The following is an 11,933-nucleotide window of genomic DNA, read 5'->3' on the forward strand; positions in this document are numbered from 1 at the left end:
GCAAAGTTCCTACATTAGTATTTTTAAACTGGAACAGATACCAGCATTGTTTGTGTTGTCCTTGTTACTATTATTCAATAAACATTTACTGTTAATCATTATGAATCATTCTATTCAGACTCCCATGTAAGAAGCATCTTAAGTCTCCTAGACCTTGTACCATTATGCCTTGTGACTTTTCTTTTACATGTCACAGTTCTTTTTTTTTTTAAATTGCTATGTTCAAATTATTCCAATATTCAAGTAGTGTACATGCAACATGTCCCACATTTTAAATCAGACTGTCCTAAATATTCCCCTCAAATTTTATAATCATTTTGGAGGACATTCCATGTAATTTGATACATATCAACAGAGATACATCTTATCAACCAAAAGCATGATTTAATGGCAATTCTTTTATCCAGGGGGCCTACAGGTATGTTTAATCCTAATGCTGAATCCGCATGCTCTTGGGAGTCATTTTGAGTCCATTCTGCACTGGATCATGTGCTAGCTTGCCTCTCCCTGATCTGACAACTGTGACTTGGGCTGCCATCTCCAGGACCAACAGGGGCTTTCACTAAAAATAGGACTTAAAGAGTTAAAATGGCACCACCTGGAGCTCAGAGCATGCTGGAGAACAATAGCTCACATGTGCTTATCCAGAGCCCTGGACAGAATATAAAGAATGCCATGAGGGACCTGCAGGCACAAAAACAGGGGCTCTTTTGAGGAACAGCTTTCCTTCTGGAATGATTCCTGCCCAAGCTTTCTGAAGCATTGGGTAAAAATATTTATAAACTCACTATACTGATCCAAATCATTATTTAAAGCACATATTAGGGTGATGATTTTGCTAGTGATGAAATATTTGTCTACAACAAATAAGACCTAGAGTTAGATCCACAGAATCACAAACATGCACACATACCCACCCACACCCACACCCAGAACAACAAACAAACAAAATCTCCATTTTAACAAAATTTGAAATCGTGCCCATGCTGATTATCCACGTGATATCACTTGTATTTCCTATGCAACAAGCCTTGTTATACAAATCCACAGCAATAACCAGGCTCCTCATCCCAAATCTGTTATTACAGGCAATTGAATAAAAACAGTGCATTGTAAAACACCCCACATTTTAAAACAACACAAGAGGAAAGTAGCAGGTTAGAGAAGAGGAGAACATGCTGAGGGAAAGGGCTTCCAGGATGATCCCTAAGTGGGACAGGTAGAAGAGTCTGGGCTAAGTCAGAGAAAGAACATCTAATAACACCCACAGGAAACTTAAGGCAGTTGATTCATACAGGAAAAAAGCAGACCAAAGACTGAGAAAAATCCAAACTCTCAGCTACCCAAGAGAGAGAGCTTCTCTCTCAACCTGGGGAGCTCTGTCTGGACAGGACATCAGAGATGTGAGAGTCTGACAGAAGCAGTCTCAGGCAGGCAGGGAGGGGAGGAGCAGGAGAATCCAGTGGACCACACCCTAACAGCCTGTTATGAGAAGTGGAAAACCTGGGTAGCCAGGAAGAGATTTGGCTTCAGCGTGGGGCTTGCCCAGAATCAGAGAGTGATTTGATCTTTAAATTTTGGGTCCTAGATTCTCATTGCCCAGGTATTTACAAGAAATGGACAGCAGCAATCTCAGTTTTGACATAGATAGGCTTGGGAGCTGCAATGATTGAGTTGGGTGGAGACTTAAAGCCACATTTGACAGCACAAACATACACAAAACAGAGAAAACATCACTTATCCCAGAGAAAAGCAGGAGGGAGGGAGAAGTAGAGGGATGGAGAGATAGAAAAGCAATAGTAAAATGGGAAAGGTGGGGATTATCAGAAGATGGCCAAATTTTCCCTCCAGTCCTTCCCCCAAGATTCCCCTAAACAACTAAACTTGCAGAAATCCTGGGGAAACACACCAGTACTAAGTTCCACACCCTGGGGTTTGCAACTAGAAGTCAGGCACTGTTGGGATTTAAGTGTTCAGAGTTTAGCTCCCTCAGCCTGACTTTTTGCAAGGGCTGTGGCTGTGATTTAGGTCAGCTGAAGGCAAGTCATCAGCTAGGAGGAGAAAAAGTTCTCTTCCCCTTATCGCAAGACACAAACTTCTGCATGGTTTGGCCTAGAGGAAGAAGCTTCCTGCATACTGGACCTGGGAACAGTACATTCAGGGATTAGATAATGTCTACAAAGAACTTTGGGAGGGTACTTATCAAATGAACAGGAACAATCTGAATTTAGCTCTGTGTACCCACTGAGACATGATATTTGGGCAATGTAGATGAAATGTTATTGAAGAATTGCTTGCTTTGTTAGAAGAAGAATATAAAAGGAACTTGCAAATAAACCTCAGCATGCAGTTGCAATTGCTGCCTTGGCTCTGCATCCCCTGTGTCCCGGTTATTTCGTGACCCTTACCCAGGGACCCGAACGCACTAGAGGTTCACAAGGCACCAATAAATGTAAGGACAGGGGAAAGAGAGGTAAAATGGGAGGCTCAGGCTTCAGGTGTAGGGGTGGGATTCTGTCTCAGTGCAGGCAGCAGGGTTACCTACCTCCTCCTGAAGTTCCCAGAGCTCTGAGCTGATGAAAAATGTAAGAAAACACAGTTAAATTTCCCAAGAAGTCCTGCCCCCTTCTAGGGACCAGTTATAATTTATCAACTATATCACTAAGGAACCTACTGACATTTATTAAACAAATACTTGAACTTCTGCTCTTCTTTGGATCATGTAAAAGTCCCCAACATGAGAATATTTGCTTTTTCCATCTGCCTGGTGTCTACAAAGGAACTGCTAGAGAGACAAAGAGAGAAGGGGCTGTTTTTTCCAGTGAAAATACCTGAAGAGTAACATTACTCTTCACTAAATGACACTAAATATGCCTGTAACTGACTTTACCAAGGGCTTGCTGGTGTGCTGGCCCTGCTAATAGAAACATTGTGGGCATGTGTCATTGATTCCCCACCTCTAACTTCAACTCTCTGTCTCTGCACGATACCCAGTGCTTGGGCTGGGTACACACTTCTGCTTTGTTGGGATAGCATCCATTTTCTAAGGTCTACATTTTCAAGGCATGGTGATTTGTGTGTCTCTTCAGGATGGCAAATCACATGTCTGGTGTAACAGTGTAAATAGCTGAGAATATCTGTGCTCATTTGCCTGGCTAAAGAACACTAGATGCGATTAAATTCCCTGTATATGCTCTATATAACATATTGACCAATTAAATATGGATTAAAGAAGTTCATATCAATATAGAAAAATCTATTTAGCATTTATATGTGTATGAAAGACTCAGTTTGATCAAGGCTTTGTGATGTTTTTGTCATGGCAATATTTTTCTTCTTGCATCGTGAAATGAGGATAGTGGTGTAGCTAATGCCCTGGGTTGTTTTTTAAGATCTAATTGATCTCAATGCATGTGAAAGTAAACACACACACACACACACACACACACACACACACACAAACACATACAAATACATATACATATACATAAAGAGTAAAGCAATGCATAAGAACAAGAACAAATTTTATTTTATCAGTAGTAAGAAATAATACATATATATGTATATTATATATATTATATATGACAAACTAATTATGTGAATGGATGGTCTATTTCTATGGATAGAAATCATATGTATAATATTTATATATTTTATATATATTATATATTTTATATGTTATATATATATATATATATATGTATATATATATTTTCCCCTCAGCTACATCTTCACTTTATTGGCTGAAGTTTCTGGCAACAGGAGAAAAAAGCTGGAAAAATGAGCAGCATTCATCCTCTGATCTAGCTGAGTCACAAGCTTAGAAAAAGAAGTCTGCTGCAGACCAGACTCAAAATCTGCTTGGAAGGACAGAAGAAGGGGACACATATATGTTGCTGGTTATTGTAAAGAGAAATAGGTGAAATGACCCTGAACCTGGCACAATAACAAGTAAACAGACCTTTATATTTATTAAAGCATGAGTGCATTATATTTTGAGTTTATTCACATTTGTTAAAATACAGTCAATAGTTTTACACTTTTCAGATAAAATATTTAATGAGTCCAATGATCAAACTTTTATTAGAGAAACAGATAATTCATTCTTTCAGTCAACATGTATTTACTGGGTTTCTACACAAAATAGAAGATACTATTGTGCACACTGGCATTTGGCAAAAAAAAAAAAGACAAATTCTTCTCCATTTGGAGCTTATATTGTAAATAGAGGGAAAAATCAATAAACAAACAAATAAGCATAAAGTAAATATCTGATAGTGAAAATACTTCAAGAAACTGAAACCATCATGCATGGCTCAGCTATGGAACATCTTCTGAAACATGTTTCATTGGGCAATTTATTTATTATTTATCAAAAGTATACTAACACAGACCCAAAAGTCCATGTCAATTACAGGACATGGACCCTTGATGTAATCAAGATATGCATCAAACATAAGATGTATGAGGCTCCTGCTGGTATACAGTAAGGTTTTCTTTTTCTAAATGGTTTTTATAGTTGTACACTATAAATAATGGTAAAGAATATAGTATGGTAAATGTATAAATCAATAACATAGTCATTTATCATTTCTGTCAAATACTGTGTAGCTTCCATAATTTATTGTACCCTTCTTGTATGTGACTGGCAGCACAATAGGTTCATTTATACAGTATTACATATGATGCATCCTGCTATGACATTAGGATGGGTATGATACCACAGGGAAATAGAAATCTTTCCGCTTTAAAATTCTTTTATGGGACACCATTAAAGATGAACCTGTGGACAGAAACCCCTTTTGCAATACATGAGTGTAATACGTTACAGAACAAATAGAGGCTACTTCAGATGAGGAATCTCCACATGAAAGTCTGTTCTTGTGCTTTGGCCTTGCCAGGTATTTTTGAACATTGATCCTCACCTTCTTTTCATATTAGTAGGTATCCTAAGTGAAGCCAAGTCTATGGATATTCCAAAATAAAACATTTTCCCGTCTTTCTTAAATCCAGTGTCACCTTATGATTAAGTTCTGGCCCATGGGAAAGGAGAACCACAGAAGTAAGGAAATAAGTAGAAACTGAAAATAATCACAGAACAGACAGGCCAAATCCTGACATCTATAGAGAACAAAGGGTGTCGATGAGATATGAACCCAACACAGAAAAAATGGGATGGTCAGGAAGGATTCCAAAGCTTTTTGAAATCTAATATCTTGAAAAGAAACTTGATGACTGTGCACTATTTTGTAATTCCCAAACTCCCTGAACATTCAATATTTAATTGCTTATGCTCAGAGAATTCCTGCTTTAGCATATATTTGAATAAGGCTTCAGAGGGATCATGAAATCATTTGAAGTCGCACAAAGGCAGGAGGTACAGTTTTTAACTCCAGCAGTAGAAAATGATCAGTTGCAAGCAAGTGTGAGGATGTTCAATACCCACCCTATCTATCCCACATGAAGAATTAGACCACATGATATTTTAATGAATATCTAAATTCTTTTCATTTGGCCTGGAGTCTAGTGACAAAAACAAATTAATTGCAACAATTGCTCTCTTGGGTTATTAAAAAAGGTTTAAATTTGGTTTGGGTCACAAGCAATCATTTTAGAGCATTTGAAAATTTGGTTCTGGTAATAAATCATAATAAATATGGTATTCTAGAGATACAGCTATGAACATATTCTTCCGTATCTGTATAGTATACTTACAAGGTAGATCAATTTTAAATATTCTTACCACAAATATTCTTTTTAAACACAAATTTTTACAATGCATCAAACACACAAATGTTATATTTAAAGATTTTAGTTTTGTGACTCTAAGTTTTCATGAATTGCATAGTTAGAAATGTTTAAATATACTATATTTGCATCTTTATATAAGATGTGACTTTCCAAAGAACACAAAAATAGGAAGGTGGAGTGTGATTGTGACAGACACAATACCAGAACACTCTTTGTCACCAAATCACATTGTGCTCAATGAGTTAACCCCACCGAGAATACCTCAGATGGAGGGAATGAAGACTTTTCTCTAAGGTATCTTCTTTGTCATATTCACCCTGCTTGGAGATGATTGATCTTTATAGCATTCCTTTCTTCTTCTACTATTGAAAGTCCCATGTATTTATTCTTGGGATTTCTATCTATTTTTGACATGTTGTTCCCAACTGTAACAAATAGGATATATTTTATCTCCCTGGCCTGAACCACACCGTCTCTTACAGAAGTTGTGAATACTTGCACATTATTTTATCCCAATACAAATTGTCCACTTATAAACGGACATTGGAAACAATGTCCAACTAAATGTTAAAATATGTAATCCTATTTGTGGGGATTTGAATAACTTTCATTTTATTTTTTGTGTTTCTTTACTATTTTGCAATGAGTTTGCAACATTTACTTTTTAAAAACCTGTTTTCAAGAGAAGGAAAGGATATTTAATACTGGGGTCAAATGAGAATGATAAGAAAATCTAAAAAATTGAAGTGGAAAAACATACAGAGTAATTACTCCTGAGGAAGAAAAACAGAGTCATTTCGAAACACAGTGATGTAGTAGTAATTATGTTGCTTCTACATTATGCCTAAACTCATTTACAAGAAAATCTTCTTTAGGGCTTGGCTAGCTTCGCTTAGCATAATCTGCTCTAATGCCATCCATTTCCCTCCAAATTCTATGATTTTGTCATTTCTTAAGTGAACCACATTTATCAACTGTAATATAATTCTTACTAAAACCCTCCAAGATAAGTATTTCTTTCTTTGTCAATTTGAAAAAAAAAAAACGAGATTCAAGCATTTTCAACTAATAAAATAAGTCATAAAGAGCAAAAAAAAAAAAAAAAAAAAAAAAAAGAAAATCTTCTAAAGCCACAGACTAGGACTTATTATTCTCCTACCCATTTGTTGCTCTCCTCTGTTGGTTCCTACCTTGTAAGCATTCCCAGAGGGCATCTGTGGGGGGCCATCCGCATAAGAGAACTGAAATCTGGATTTAGTGTACTGTCATACAAGAAACTTAAGTAAATAAACATCTGCTCTGATGCTATCAGATGAGGCTAATGCCAGGCTTTTCCCCTTTGCCAATTGCATTTTTTTTTTTTGATCTTGTGTCTATTTTGCTCATTTTTTCTGAACAAGTATCTCAAAATTCTGTAGTTCAGGGATCTTATTTATAAGCCATACAGAGGAAGAAAAGTACTGTGCATTTTCTCTGGTATATAAATTATTAAAAATTTGTACTAATAGAAGTGGAGAGTAGAATGGGGTTTATCAAGGACTGGGGCTTGCTAAAAGAGAATATTGATCAAAGGATACAAAATTTCAGTTAAACAGGGGAAACACATTCAAGAGATCTATTGCACAATACTATGATTAGAATTAATAAAATTGTATTGTAGCCTTTAAAATTGTTGAGAGTAGATTTTAAGTGTTTTCACTACAAAAAAGGTAATCCATATATTAATTAGCTTGATTTAGTCATTTCATAAGATAATAAAACATTGTTACCTGATTCAAAACATCATATTGTACTACATAAATATATATCTACATTTTCTCAATTAAATAGTAATAATTCCTTAAAAATGAGTATTTGATGTGTTCCAGACACATACAAAATCTATTTGACACAAACAGCAAAACTTTGCTTAAAAATGCTGATAAAAAAACAACTTGCAATTTTACTTTTTTGCTTATGTTAATTTTGGAATATCTTGTTGCTTTCTGGAAGATGATAACTATAAGCACAAATAAGAGACCTTTTGCTATTTTATCAAATTCTGTCCCATTGCCCTCTGATGACTACTAATTCTGTAATAAGTATCATCACTGAGAACATTGGACCTTTGGGGATGTGGATGTATTATCACTATGACAATCACAGTAATTTAGCACATGCCACCTTGGTTCTAAAGTGAACATCTAACATAGTCTATTTTATTTGCCTTCCTAAATTTTAGCTAATGTAAATTTAAAGAAATTTTGATTGCTTGTCACAAGTAAATGAATTGTCTCTTTTTTGATAAGAAAATAATTCTTCACATCAGTCATGGTGCTCCAAAATTTAAAGATAATCAAGGATTGGGCTGGGGGTGTGTCTCAGAGGTAAGGTTTCTGCCCAGCATATGCCAGGCCCTGAGCTTCCTCTCTCATACTGAAAAGGAAAAAAAAAGAAAGATAAATAGGATAATACAATTATCTAGTTTTATATCATTTTATCATTTGCTCAGTATGTAAGAAAAACATTATTAATTTTTAATTAATAATGTTTTCAGATGTTTTCAGAGTGGTGTGGCTATCTAAGGCACTATATGCACTAAAACTTGATCAGAAACTTCACAGACAAAAGTCCTGAAAAACAAGCTAAATGCCAGCTCCTTCCATGATTTGGGGCATTTATAAACAACAGCGACATCAACAACAATAACAAAAACTCTCTTTATTACTTACTTTTTCCTATCTCTGTAGATTTCATCAGAAATTTGAAATCTAAATAAGACTGTGCAATGCTTTTTCTCCCAGAGATAGTTTACATTTCTTGAGCCAAGGGAATATGTCGAACCCATTTTACAGTTCACTTGTCTGTCTCTCTTAGCAAGTGATAAATATACGGCATAAATTGGACTCTAGATATTTGTTGGAATAAGTGGAATTCATGTATATCTAAATAAACAAATGAATAATTATATTCATTGAAGAATTAGGTCTGGTACCCTCTACCCAATATTTATTGAATATTCATAACATTAACATGGAAGACACAATATATGCCACTCAGTACACAAGACAGACATTTCAAGTAATACCTTCAAACTCATAATAGCCCTTTAGCATATTTTCTACTTGTCTGTCTAGGCAGTAGCCCCTGTCCATACCATTGAGCACTGCCCATATTTGTTCCCCTGGACCCTGGACCCTGAACACAGGGCAAGTGTATGACTTAACCAAGGACATTGTACTGAATTTTAAGTTGAGTTCCACAAAAGCAGAGGGCTGTGAACCTGAGTCCTTGCACAGCCTTGCTCTAAAGCTGCTTCATAAAACTCTAAGGGCCCTGGAGCTGTCCTTGTTCCCACACTTACTGGGCCTAGCTTTTCATCAATTTCTTTAATTTTCTCAGCTACTGCAGTTGCTATTGCAATAGGTCAATTCTGGCAGTATTGTGGAGTAAAATAATGTATAAATGATCTATTAAAAACATTAGCACATAGAAAAGCACTAAATAAAAACATGTATACATAAGTATGTGCTACATAGGTATCAGATCAACCTTTTATTCCACAAAGTATATTTTACAAAGGAAATTATAATAATCTCTCTCTCTCTCTCTTTCTCTTCATCTCACTTTCTCATTTCTGAGCTCCAATTATACCAAGTAGTTAATTGCACTCTTGTACAATGAGGTTCCTGACTTGAAGGATTAATTCCCAAAGGAAAACAAGGTTATTAAAATCTCCTGTGTTTATGAATTGCTGCAGTTCCTGGAGTCAGACAGGAAATGACTGTAAGGGAGCTGGAGTACCCTTAGATATGTGGCATTCTACATGAAAGTAGCTAAAAAAGAGAGTAATTCAGGATCCTTATTAGCAACCTGTAGGCTGGGAATTGAGGCAGGGGAAGCTTCTTTCTTCTACTGGGGAGGAAGCAAAAACAACATTCAACAGATCCAGCCATTTATGCACAGTGTTTGCTATGTGAGTACCTGAAGTTTTGCCTTTGTTTATTATTTATTTACTTATATTTTGGTACAGGGATTGAACACAGGGACATTTAACCACTGAGCCACCTCCTCAGCCCTGTTTTTGTATTTTATTTAAAGAAAGAGTCTCACTGAGTTGCTTACTGCCTTGCTAAAATTCTGAGGCTGGCTTTGAACTCATGATCCTCCTGCCTCAGCCTACTGGGCCTCTGAGATTACAGGGCTGGGACACCATGCCCAGCTTACCTTTATTTTTTATCTTGTCTTTCCTCACAATCATATATAGATGTGTGTGTGAGAGAGAGAGACAGAGAAAGAGAGAGAGATAATAGATATTGATAGGGTCTTCGGCATTGTTTTTAGAATCCATGGAACGATCTATAATTTAAAGAACTTACTGTGTTGGAAAACATAAAACAATATAAAATTCAAGGTTTTCAATTTATAAAACTTGTAAAGGTGTTTTTACTACCCTCTCCCCTGTGTCTCCTACTGGTGCAAAACTAGTGTTGTTTAACTTGGACCTGCTTAAAGAATTACAGACTTTGGAGCCTGAGGTGGAGGCTGCCAGTCACTCATCTGCACTAATTTCAGGGACTCCAGAGGATGAGACCACTGAATAAATACTGTATATTTTTCACGTGTGGCTTCCACAAGTGTCACAAAGGAACATTTCATTTAATGCAATTTAACAGTGTGTATGCAGAATGGAAGATAGGAGAATAGACCTATGAGGCTGAGTGGGATTGTTCATGAGTGCCACCTGCTATTGGAAACTGCACTATGGAAGGGTATACCCATCTTGGGAGATGTGGGCAGATAAAGACAATTTTTTTCAGGAAGCATCACTCTCTAAATACCTAGATAATTTTCTTCTCTATTTCATTCCACTGATCTAAACAGAGCAAATTTACGTACATGTTAAATTTAACCACAGCTTCCTTTCTACAGACAACCAAGAATTGATTCTTCTATAAAAATGAGAAATCAAACCATGGTGAGCGAATTCATCCTGCTGGGAATCCCTGAGACAGAGGGCCTAGAGACGGCCCTTTTCTTCGTGTTCTCATTAGTTTATTTCTGTACCCTCCTGGGAAATGTGCTCATTCTCACTGCTATCATCTCCTCCTCTCGGCTTCACACTCCCATGTACTTTTTCTTGGGAAACCTCTCCATCTTTGATCTGGGTTTCTCTTCCACAACTGCTCCCAAGATGTTGTTGTACCTCTCAGGGCAGGAACATGGCATCTCTTTCCAGGGCTGTGCTGCCCAGCTCTTCTTCTACCATTTCCTGGGCTGCACCGCATGTTTCCTGTACACAGTGATGGCCTATGACCGCTTTGTTGCCATATGCTTTCCCTTGAGATACATGGTCATCATGAACCACAGAGTGTGCGCTGTCTTGGCCACAGGGACCTGGATAGGTGGCTGTGTCCATGCCATTATCCTAACCTCCGTCACCTTCCAGTTGCCCTACTGTGGCTCCAATGAGGTGGGCTATTACTTCTGTGATATACCTGCAGTGCTACCTCTAGCCTGTGAGGACACATCTCTGGCTCAGAGAGTAGGTTTTACAAATGTTGGTCTTATGTCTCTCATTTGCTTTTTTCTCATCCTTGTTTCCTACATTTGCATTGGGATCTCCATATCCAAAATTCGTTCAACAGAGGGCAGGCAAAGAGCATTCTCCACCTGCAGTGCCCACCTGGCTGCAATTCTTTGTGTTTATGGGCCGATCATCATTATCTACCTACAGCCCAACCCCAGGCCCCTGCTGGGTGCTGTCGTTCAGATCTTGAACAACCTTGTGACTCCCATGCTGAACCCACTTATATACAGCCTGAGGAATAAGGATGTAAAATCAGCCCTGAGGAATGTATTTTCCAAGAGAAGTCTTGCTCTGGAAAATAAATAAAAGACTCTAAAGCTTTTCAGGATGAAGTCTGGTTTTCCATATCATAGGACCAATTCTCATCTGCGGTTCTCAAGACGTATTGAAATAAAATATACTCTGAATCAATCTACCTCTTAATCTCAGTATTTTAACATATATGTCCATCTTTTCCCCCCATGTTTATAATGAAATAGAATTTATCATGTTGCTACTTGACATTGCACTTAAGCTGTATGAATTCTGACTCAGCACAATTGTACTCCAAAACATTTCTTAGTTGTTTAAATAGTTGAAAGAATTAAAACACATATGTTTCCTCATGGTCTTG

At 37.0% G+C, this 11,933-nt stretch overlaps 1 pseudogene; it reads left to right on the forward strand.

Moving 5' to 3' along the window:
- The first annotated feature begins 10,690 nt into the window (after window positions 1-10,690).
- LOC144376867 (putative olfactory receptor 10D4 pseudogene) lies at window positions 10,691-11,626 on the forward strand (annotated as a pseudogene).
- Window positions 11,627-11,933: the final 307 nt, after the last annotated feature.

Source organism: Ictidomys tridecemlineatus, chromosome 4, assembly GCF_052094955.1.
Source record: "Ictidomys tridecemlineatus isolate mIctTri1 chromosome 4, mIctTri1.hap1, whole genome shotgun sequence".
Lineage (NCBI taxonomy): Eukaryota > Metazoa > Chordata > Mammalia > Rodentia > Sciuridae > Ictidomys > Ictidomys tridecemlineatus.